General features: G+C 32.9%; 1 pseudogene; it reads right to left on the bottom strand.

The window, feature by feature from the left end:
• Window positions 1-8,492: 8,492 nt before the first annotated feature.
• On the bottom strand, window positions 8,493-8,590 carry LOC118898660 (annotated as a pseudogene).
• Window positions 8,591-8,977: the final 387 nt, after the last annotated feature.

The following is an 8,977-nucleotide window of genomic DNA, read 5'->3' as shown; positions in this document are numbered from 1 at the left end:
ACATTAAATAGTCAGTGCATGAGGGTTTTAGATCCTTTTTCATGACCTTTTCTACTTTTTGTCTGACAATAGTTGACATTGCTTATAGAGCTCCATAAGAAGAAAGCTTCCTATGCTTTCTGAAGCTGTCATCTATTAGGATTGTGTTATTTTCATTTTGTCTCAAATTCTAACAGGAACTCATAGTGGAAAGAATTACTCCTGTCTTATTAGCAGTAAGTAACGACACTTGCCTCAGCCCCTACGTCTTAAATTATAATTTTACGCAAAAATCCTTTTTGATTGTTGTACATTTCCAAAGAATATATGTGAAATCACCATGTATCTTAAAATTTGATGGTGATGAGCATCTCATTAAAAAAGGGTTTATTTTAGAAAGAACATTTGACATAAGATCTACTCACTTAACAATTTTATAAGTGTACAATATATTATTACTGAGTATAAGTACTAGGTTGTACAACAGATTTCTAGAGCTTATTCATCTTGCTTAACTGACACTTTATCCCCATTGATTAGTAATTTCCCATTTCCTCTTCCACCTACTCCCTGGCAACTACCATTTCATTCTTTGATTCTATGAATTTGACTGTTTTAGAGATCTCATATAAGTGGAATCATACACTTATTTGTCTTTCTGTAATTGGCTTGTTTCACTTAGCATAAGGTCCTCAAGGTTTATCCATGTTGTGGCATATTGCAGAATTTCCTTTTTTTTAATGCATGTTGTGGCATATTGCAGAATTTCCTTTTTTTTTTAAGGCTGAGTAGTATTCCATTGTATGTGTATACCACAGTTTCTTCATCCATTCATTTGTCAATGGACATTTAGGTTATTTCACCACCTTGGCTATTGTGAATACTGCTGCAGTGAACACAGGAGGGCAAATATCTCTTCAAGATCCTGATTGTAATTCTTTTGGATAAATATCCAGAAGTGGGTTTGCTGATTCATATGGCATTTCTAATTTTAATTTTTTGAGTAAACTCCATACGGTTTTCCATAGCAGCTGCACCATTTTGCATTCCCACCAACATTGTGCAAGGGTTCCAATCTTTCCACTTCCTTACCAATACTTGTCTTTTGCTTTTCTGATAATAGCCTTCCTGACAAGTATGAGGTGATATCTCATTGTGGTTTTGATATGCATTTCCCTGATTATTAGTGATACTAAACACCTTTTAATACACCTGTTTCCCATTTGTATGTTTTCTCTGGAGAAATGTCTGTTCAAGCCTTTAGCCCATTTTTAAGGGATTATTATTAGTTATTGTTGTTGTTGTTTTACTATTGAGTTGTATGAGTTCCTTACATATTTTGGAGACCAACTCTTTATAAGATATATGGTTTCCAACTATTTCCTCCCATTCCATAGTCTTTTCACTCTGTTGATTGTCTGCTATGCAGAGGTTTTTTAGTTTAATGTAGTCCCACTTGTTTATTTTTGTTTTTGTTGCCTGTGCTTTTGGTGTCACATCCAAGAAATCATTGTCAATACCAGTGTCATGAAACTGTTTCTGTATGTTTTCTTCTAGGAGTTTTATAGCTTTGAGTCTTATGCTTAAGTCTTTAATTGATTTTGAGTTGATTTTTGTGTATGGTATAAAATAAGTGTCCAGTTTCATTCTTTTGTGTGTGGGATTCAGTTTTCCTAGCACCATTTGTTGAAAAGAGAGACTATCCTTTATTGTATATTGGCACCCTTGTCGAAGATCAGATGACCATATGTGTGTGGATTTATTTCTGAGCTCTCAATTCTGTTTTGTTGGTCTACATGTCTGTCTTTAGCTGTATGATGCTTTTTTTTTTTTGATTACTGTAGTTTTGTAGCATATTTTGAAATCAGGAAGTGTGATACCTCCAGCTCTGTTCTCTCTCATGATCGATTTGGCTGTTTGTGGTCTTTTGTGGTTCCATATGAATTTTAGAATTTTTTCCTATTTCTGTGAAAAATGCCTTCAGGATTTTGATAGGGATTGAATTGAATCTGTGTATCATTTTGAGTAGTATAGACATTTTAACAATACTAAGTCTTCCAATCCATGAGCATGAGATGTTTTTCCATTTATTTGTCTCTTCTTTAATATCTTTCATCACTGTTTTATAGTTTTCAGTATACAAATCTTTACCTACCTAGTTAAGTTTATTCCTAAGTATTTTTTCTTTTTGGTGTTCTTTTAAATGGGATTGTTTTCCTAATTTCCTTTTCAGATAGTTCGTTGTTAGTGTATAGAAATTCAACTGATTTTTGTGTGTTGGTTTTGTATCCTGCAGGTTTACTGAATTTGTTTATTAGCTCTAACAGTTTTTATTTTTTAATGGAGTCTTTAGGGTTTTCTATATATAAGATCATGTCATCTGAAAACTGGGAAAATTTTGCTTCTTCCTTCATGATTAGGATGCCTGTTTTTTCTTATTGACTAATTACTCTGAGTAGAACTTCAAGAACTATGTTAGAGAGAAGTGGCAAGAGTAGATATCCTTGCCATGTTCCCATGTTTTAGAGGAAAAGCTTCCAATTTTTTACCATTGGGATAGATGTTAGCCATGGTTTTGTCCTAATGGCCTTTATTATATGTAGAGGTACATTCCTTCTACACCTAGTCTATTGAGAAAGAGTGTTGAATTTTGCCAAATGCTTTTTCTGAATTTGTTGAGATGATCATGTGATATTTATCCTTTATTCTGTTAATGTGGTGTATCACATTACTTGTTTTTTGTATGTTGAACCATCCTTGCATCCCAAGGATAAATCCCACTTAGTCATGGTACATAACCCTTTTAATATGTTTGGATTTGGTTTTCTAGTATTTTGTTGTAGATTTTTGCATTTATATTCATCAAGGATATTTGCCTGTGGTTTTCTTGTCTTGTGGTGTCTTTGTCTGGCTTTGGTATCAGGGTAATGCTGGCCACATAAAATGCGTTTGGAAGTGTTCTCTTAAATTTTTTGGAAGAGTTTTTTTTTTTCTAGCATTTTATTTACATCAAGTTTTCATTTTATGTCTCTCTGTCTCTCTCACACACATATACACACACATTCCCATTCCTTTTGACTACATAGAAATCTGCTGAATAGTACTGTGTGTGTGTGTGTGTGTGAGAGAGAGAGAAAAGCAATACATTTGCTGTGGTACTTAATCAAATCTCAGATATATGCATTTGAGTTCTTATAATGAAGTTTAATAGTCTTGACCATTGAATGTTTGGCCTGAGAGAATGATAGCAAATGGAGAGAACAAATAAACAAATACCTTGATCATTATAGCTAACTTTGGATGCTTCTGCCAGAAATATTCTTTTCCAGAAGTTCCTTGTCATATGAAATATTTTAACCATTTTTGACCATCTATAAATAGAAATGTGTAAATAATTTAATATCTAAAGATTTTTGCTTAAAGTGTTCTCTTTTAAGAAAAGTGATTCTTCACTTAGTCAACCTATATTACTCTTGCATCATCAGTATTATCACTATAAAATGCACTTGCTATGTAGTATTTATCTTTAAATAAAACTACTGCAAATGGGACTTATAGGTTGCTAACCTTTCGTGATGTGGGCAAATTAAGGTCACTTTCCATCTCCGCTTTTGTTCCTTTTTTGCAATTGCCATGTAGCGGGCCAGAAAGAAAAGAAGAAAGAAAAGGGAGGAAGGAAAGCAAAGAAAAAGCCAGTGAAAGTGGCCATTTGGGACATAAGCTTGATTTTCTTAGGAAACCATTTCGATATGCCTTAATGCTACCATTGACATCATATTTATTCCTTTAGAGGAAGAAACACAGCTCTAGGTTAAAAGTGTACTTTACATTTATTTCCTTCTATGATAAACAGACTAAAAAAGCACCTTTTTAAAATGGAGAAAAACTGTTTTCAACCTTTAGGGAATATTTATCAATTCTCTGAGAGCAGTTATTAGCTTTTTTAAAAATTACATGAATATTTTAAAAATTCCTATATTGTGATGTTAATTTGGTTTAAAAACTCTTCTTCATTTAGAAGCGGTAGTTACATGTATGTATATATTTCACATAAGTTTACTAAAAGATTCTGTGAGAAACACATGGGTGTATTTTCAGAAAATTATTTTTCCCAAAAATAGCTTACATGATTTAAATAGGAGAATGGGAAAGTAATAATAGTGTACCTTACTAGGAAAAAAAGTCAAGATAAAATTTAAAGGAACAAAGTGGCATATATATTGCTTGCCTAATATAAGGAAAAGTAGTGAATCAGTTAGAAATGTATTTGGCTGCAAGTAAAAGTAAACTTGACTACTGTGGCTTAAACATGTTTTAATTTTTTCTCACAAAATAGGATGTCTGGAGGTTGATAGTTCACAATTAGTACATCTCAATGATCTTTTCAGAGGTACATATTATTTTCATCTCTGTGTTCTGCCATGCATAGAGTGTTGCTTTTTTTTCTAGTAGTTATTACCTAATAATCCCCAAATGGCTGCTAGACGTCAAGGCTTTTTATCCACATTTCCGGCAGGGATGAAGGGGAAAGAAAATGATGTAAAGGGGAAAGAGAGAGAGAGAGAGAGAGAAAGAGATGTATTAGCTGAGACTGTCCCTTTTTTTCCTGGGAAAACAAAAACCATTCTGGAAGCCTTACCCAGGAGATTTCCTTACATTTTATTGATTAGAACTATGCCATGTTTTACCTTTAGCTGCAACAGAAACCTGTATGGTAGAGAAGGTAAGAGAAGAGATGACTGGGATGATATTTAGTGAGCCTACTGCCACAGATTAACTTTTACCACTGGTCGTAAGCAAAGTTATGTGCTAAAGAAGAAATGTTCTTGAAACTAAATTCAAATCTTCTAAATATCACTCATGTAAATAAATACTCAAAATAACTTTTTATCCAACAATAAATATTTATTATTTGTCCTTTTTTAATAGTATACTGGATTCTCAGGTTAAAATAATTCAAATACTACCAAAGTAAATTAGAGAATTTGACTCAATGGTAAATAATAATCACAACTACTTTAATTAGGTACCTACAAGATAACAGATATTTTAAATTATTCAAACAAGAACCTAAGTTGGTATCTGTATATCTAGTTTTGATGTGAAGAAACTGATCTAGAGAAGTTAAATAACTTGCCCAATATCCGCAGCTTAAAGCAGTGGACTTTGGATTTCAACCTAGTTCTCTCTGACTCAGAGCTAACAATTGACCTCCATATCAATTTTATTGAATAATGAACACTACAAATTAGTGATATATTTAACACAATTTGATTGCATAAAGATTATTGTATTTTATGTTTCAGATCATCACCTATACTTAGACCGAGTTCTGAAGTGGACCCTTTAAAACTTCTACCTCCCAATTAAGTACTATCTTTTATAACTTTATCCTCTTATATACAGTGATGTCATTCTCCTCTACTTTTAAAATCATGTATTAGCAAAGATCAAGAACACATGGAGTTTACATTTAATTCAATTCAAAGACTCGAGATAGAGGAATAACACTTAATGTGAAAGAATTTCAGAAATCTCCTATGACATAGGGAAAGGATTTTTATTTGTTTTATTCTTAGTAGCAGGTTTTTTCCTACTGTAATGCCCTCTTGTCAAGTGGGTATCATTCTGTTAATATGCCAAGGATTTAACCCAAATTGAGAAATCAATATTCTTTCATTTGCTTAGTCCAAAAACCTTACATTCATCTTTGACTCCTTTTTTCACACCCCACATTTGACCTGCCAACAGATCTTAACTCTACTTTCAAAATATATGTAAAACTCGACCATTTCTCTCCACTCTCCACTGCTTCCACCCTGTTCCAAGTTACTATCATATCTCATTCTATCTGAATTATTGCAGTAGCCTCTTAAATGATTTTCCTGTTTTCACCCTTGACCCTCCGCATTCTATCCTCTAAAGAGAAGCCAGAAGGATCTAGTTAAAATGGAAGTGAGACCATGTCACCCCTCTGCTTTCAACCTTCAGTGGCCCCATCCCAAGCACTATAAAAACCACTCTTTACAACAGCCTGGAAAGCCCTGTTTGATCTAGCTCACAGTGCTTCTTTTCTTACCTTCTCCCTTTCTCTCCTTTTTCTCTTTGCTTCAGCTATAAGGGCTGCTTTTCAGCTTCTTAAACTTGCCAGGTGTTGTCCCATCTCAGGGCCTTTGCATTACTTTTCCTGCTATCTGGGCTGCTCTTTCCCAGGTATTGGCATATCTAGCTCTCTCATTTCTTTTAGGTCCTTACTCAAAATCCACCTTTACCAGTAGGCTTTTCCTGGTTACTTTATTAAAAATTTCAGTCCTCTTCCCTTAACTTTATATCTCATTTCCCTGCCTTTTTCCCCCTTAGTATAATATCAAACATTCTATCTCATATTGAAAAGTTGACAGTTTTATCTGTTTGTCTCCTACATATTCCAAACCCTTAGAACCTCCTGTACATAATAGATGCCCAATAAATATTTGTTGATAGAATGAACAAACAAGTGAATGAATGAATGTGCAAGTCAATAAAAAAGATCAATCTTTTTTGAAATGTCTAATAGGGATCTCAGTATTCTCTAAGTTTTTCTCAGCTTGTTAGTTACAATCTCTGTGGCTATTAAACCATTTACATAATTTTTAAAAATTTGTTGAATCTGTATACCTCAACATCAATATTATTAATTGCCTAGGTAGTATGTAGTATATATATTATTTTAGACCCTTGATATTGGAATTTCAATTTGACCTTGAAGTCTTTCCATTAGTGAAACTGGAAGGATGTTTTCGAACTTTTATGTGACTTTTGGAGACTCTGCCATGGATTACATTTCTGCTTTTTCCTTTCTTGATTGATTTTAGCTTTTTAAAATATTTTGTGTTAATTATTTTGTACTTTGATTTTTATTATGCAAAATTATTCAGAATAAAACATGCATATTCTAAAAAAAAAGTAACATGCAGACAGTGTTGCAAAACTCCAGGTGGGAGCTGTGACTGTCATGTAAAAATGACATATGTAAAAGTTATAAAATATACAACTGAAGTGTTTGAAGGAGAAAGGTGTCATTTGGGGGAGATTTATTCTCAAAGTCATAAGGAAAAAAATAGGAAGTGATCCCACCTGTTTCTTATAGAGGTTCTCATTGCATTGCCATGTTTAATGGCAATTTATGTGCTGTATTACAAACAATTTAAATTAAAAAAAAAAAGACAAGCTCTTGCCTTCTGGAAAATAGACCAGTTAGAAAAATGATGCACAGTTGCAGAGTTAAATCTGTTCATTTTGTTGTTAGAACCACTTAAGTTCACAAACAGTGATATGGGAATGCACATAAAAGAAACCATACTTCTTTTGATTTATTTGCCTGACATATATTAAAAAAAATCTTTAAAAAATATACATTTATTCTTTTTCAACATAAACTTAATCTATAGTAAAATGCACACATTTTAAGTGTACAATTTGATAAATGCATGTAGCTCCCATTAACCTACACCCTATGAAGAACAGATATTGCCATCATTTCAGCAAGTACCTTCATATCCTTTCCCAGTTGATCCTCTCCTTTATACAGAGGCAAACACTTTTCTGATTTTTAAAACTGTTGATTTAGTTTTGTCTAATATTGTCCTTCATATAAATGGAACTGTGTACCCTTTTATGTTCAGCTTATTTTGCTCAGCATAACATCTGTTAGACTTATTCATGTTGTTGTGTATATTACTATATTTTTTACTGCTGAATAGTATTCCACTGTACGAATGTAAAAAATTTGTCCATTTTCCTCTTGATGGAATTTGAGTTTCCAGTTTTTGCCACTTATGACTAAAGCTTTGTGGATATGTGTTTTTATTTTTTTGGTAAAGATCTAGGGGTGGAATTACTAGACCAGAGAACAAGGGCATATTTAACTTTATAAGAAAGTGTCAAACCTTTCTCCAAAGTGGGGGTACTATTTTACACTTCAAACTATCCACTTATTATTGTTTTAAAAACCATATAGTCTTGTGCAATTCTTAACAGAAGAAGGTCATTTGGGGGAACTTAGATTAGGTGCCAGTGTCACTTTGTATACATTAAGTGGTGTCTGAATAACTATTATATTTATTTTCTCCTAAGAAAGAAAATCGCAGTGTTTCTGATTTTCTGATGATCAGCCATGGAACAAAATGTTTTAAAAATCTGCATATCAAAAGAATACTTGAAACCCACTTAATAAGTAAGAAGATAAGAAAGTTCTAAACTATGGCTATTGTGGAGATGAGTAATCCTACTTATAATTTGAGTTCACAGTTTCAATTTTTCCCCCAACTATTTTTTTTTTTTTTTTGGCACACATAGCACTATATAACAATCTCTGTTACATGTGTTTCTAGGCACTTCTCTAAATTCATTACAGAATGGATATCATGTCCATTCCCCCAAAAACAAACCAAAACAAAACAAAACTCTCCTCAAGTAGGATGCAAGTAGTAGTCTTAAAACCATTGTTATTACATGTGTTTTTAAAAACTTCTTAAAATATGGAACACCTCTCTAATTTGCTTGTCATCCTTGCATGGGGCCATGATAATCTTCTCTGTACTACTCCAGTTTTAGTATATGTGCTGCCTACTAAATTTTTAAAATTCATCAAACCCAAAATATATTGTGACAAACCACTTTAATTTTTCCCATCCACATTTGATGGATTTTAATATTTCTAACTTTTTCACTCAACTCATCAAAATTTTATTTTTTAAGAGTTTTATTTAACATCCAAAAGAGCATAAAAATTTCTGAAACCCCTCTACCTCTTTGAAAAAAGGGAGTTGTATTTTGAAAGAAGTTTAAAAGGAGTTCCATTCCGGAAGAACTTAAAATCAGTTCTGAATTCACTATCCAGAAGGCCTGGCAAAATTGGTCATCCTCACCCTTGCCTTGCACCATTGTGGTAGAGACTGTGAAGCTAACAGTAAGGTTCCTAAAATGCACGTTCTTTCACAGGCCTATTCTCATCGAA

This window comes from Balaenoptera musculus, chromosome 7 (assembly GCF_009873245.2).
Source record: "Balaenoptera musculus isolate JJ_BM4_2016_0621 chromosome 7, mBalMus1.pri.v3, whole genome shotgun sequence".
In the NCBI taxonomy this organism is placed as follows: Eukaryota; Metazoa; Chordata; class Mammalia; order Artiodactyla; family Balaenopteridae; genus Balaenoptera; species Balaenoptera musculus.
The sequence above is the reverse complement of the archived record's forward strand: the minus strand, read 5'-3'. Positions and strand labels throughout refer to the sequence as shown.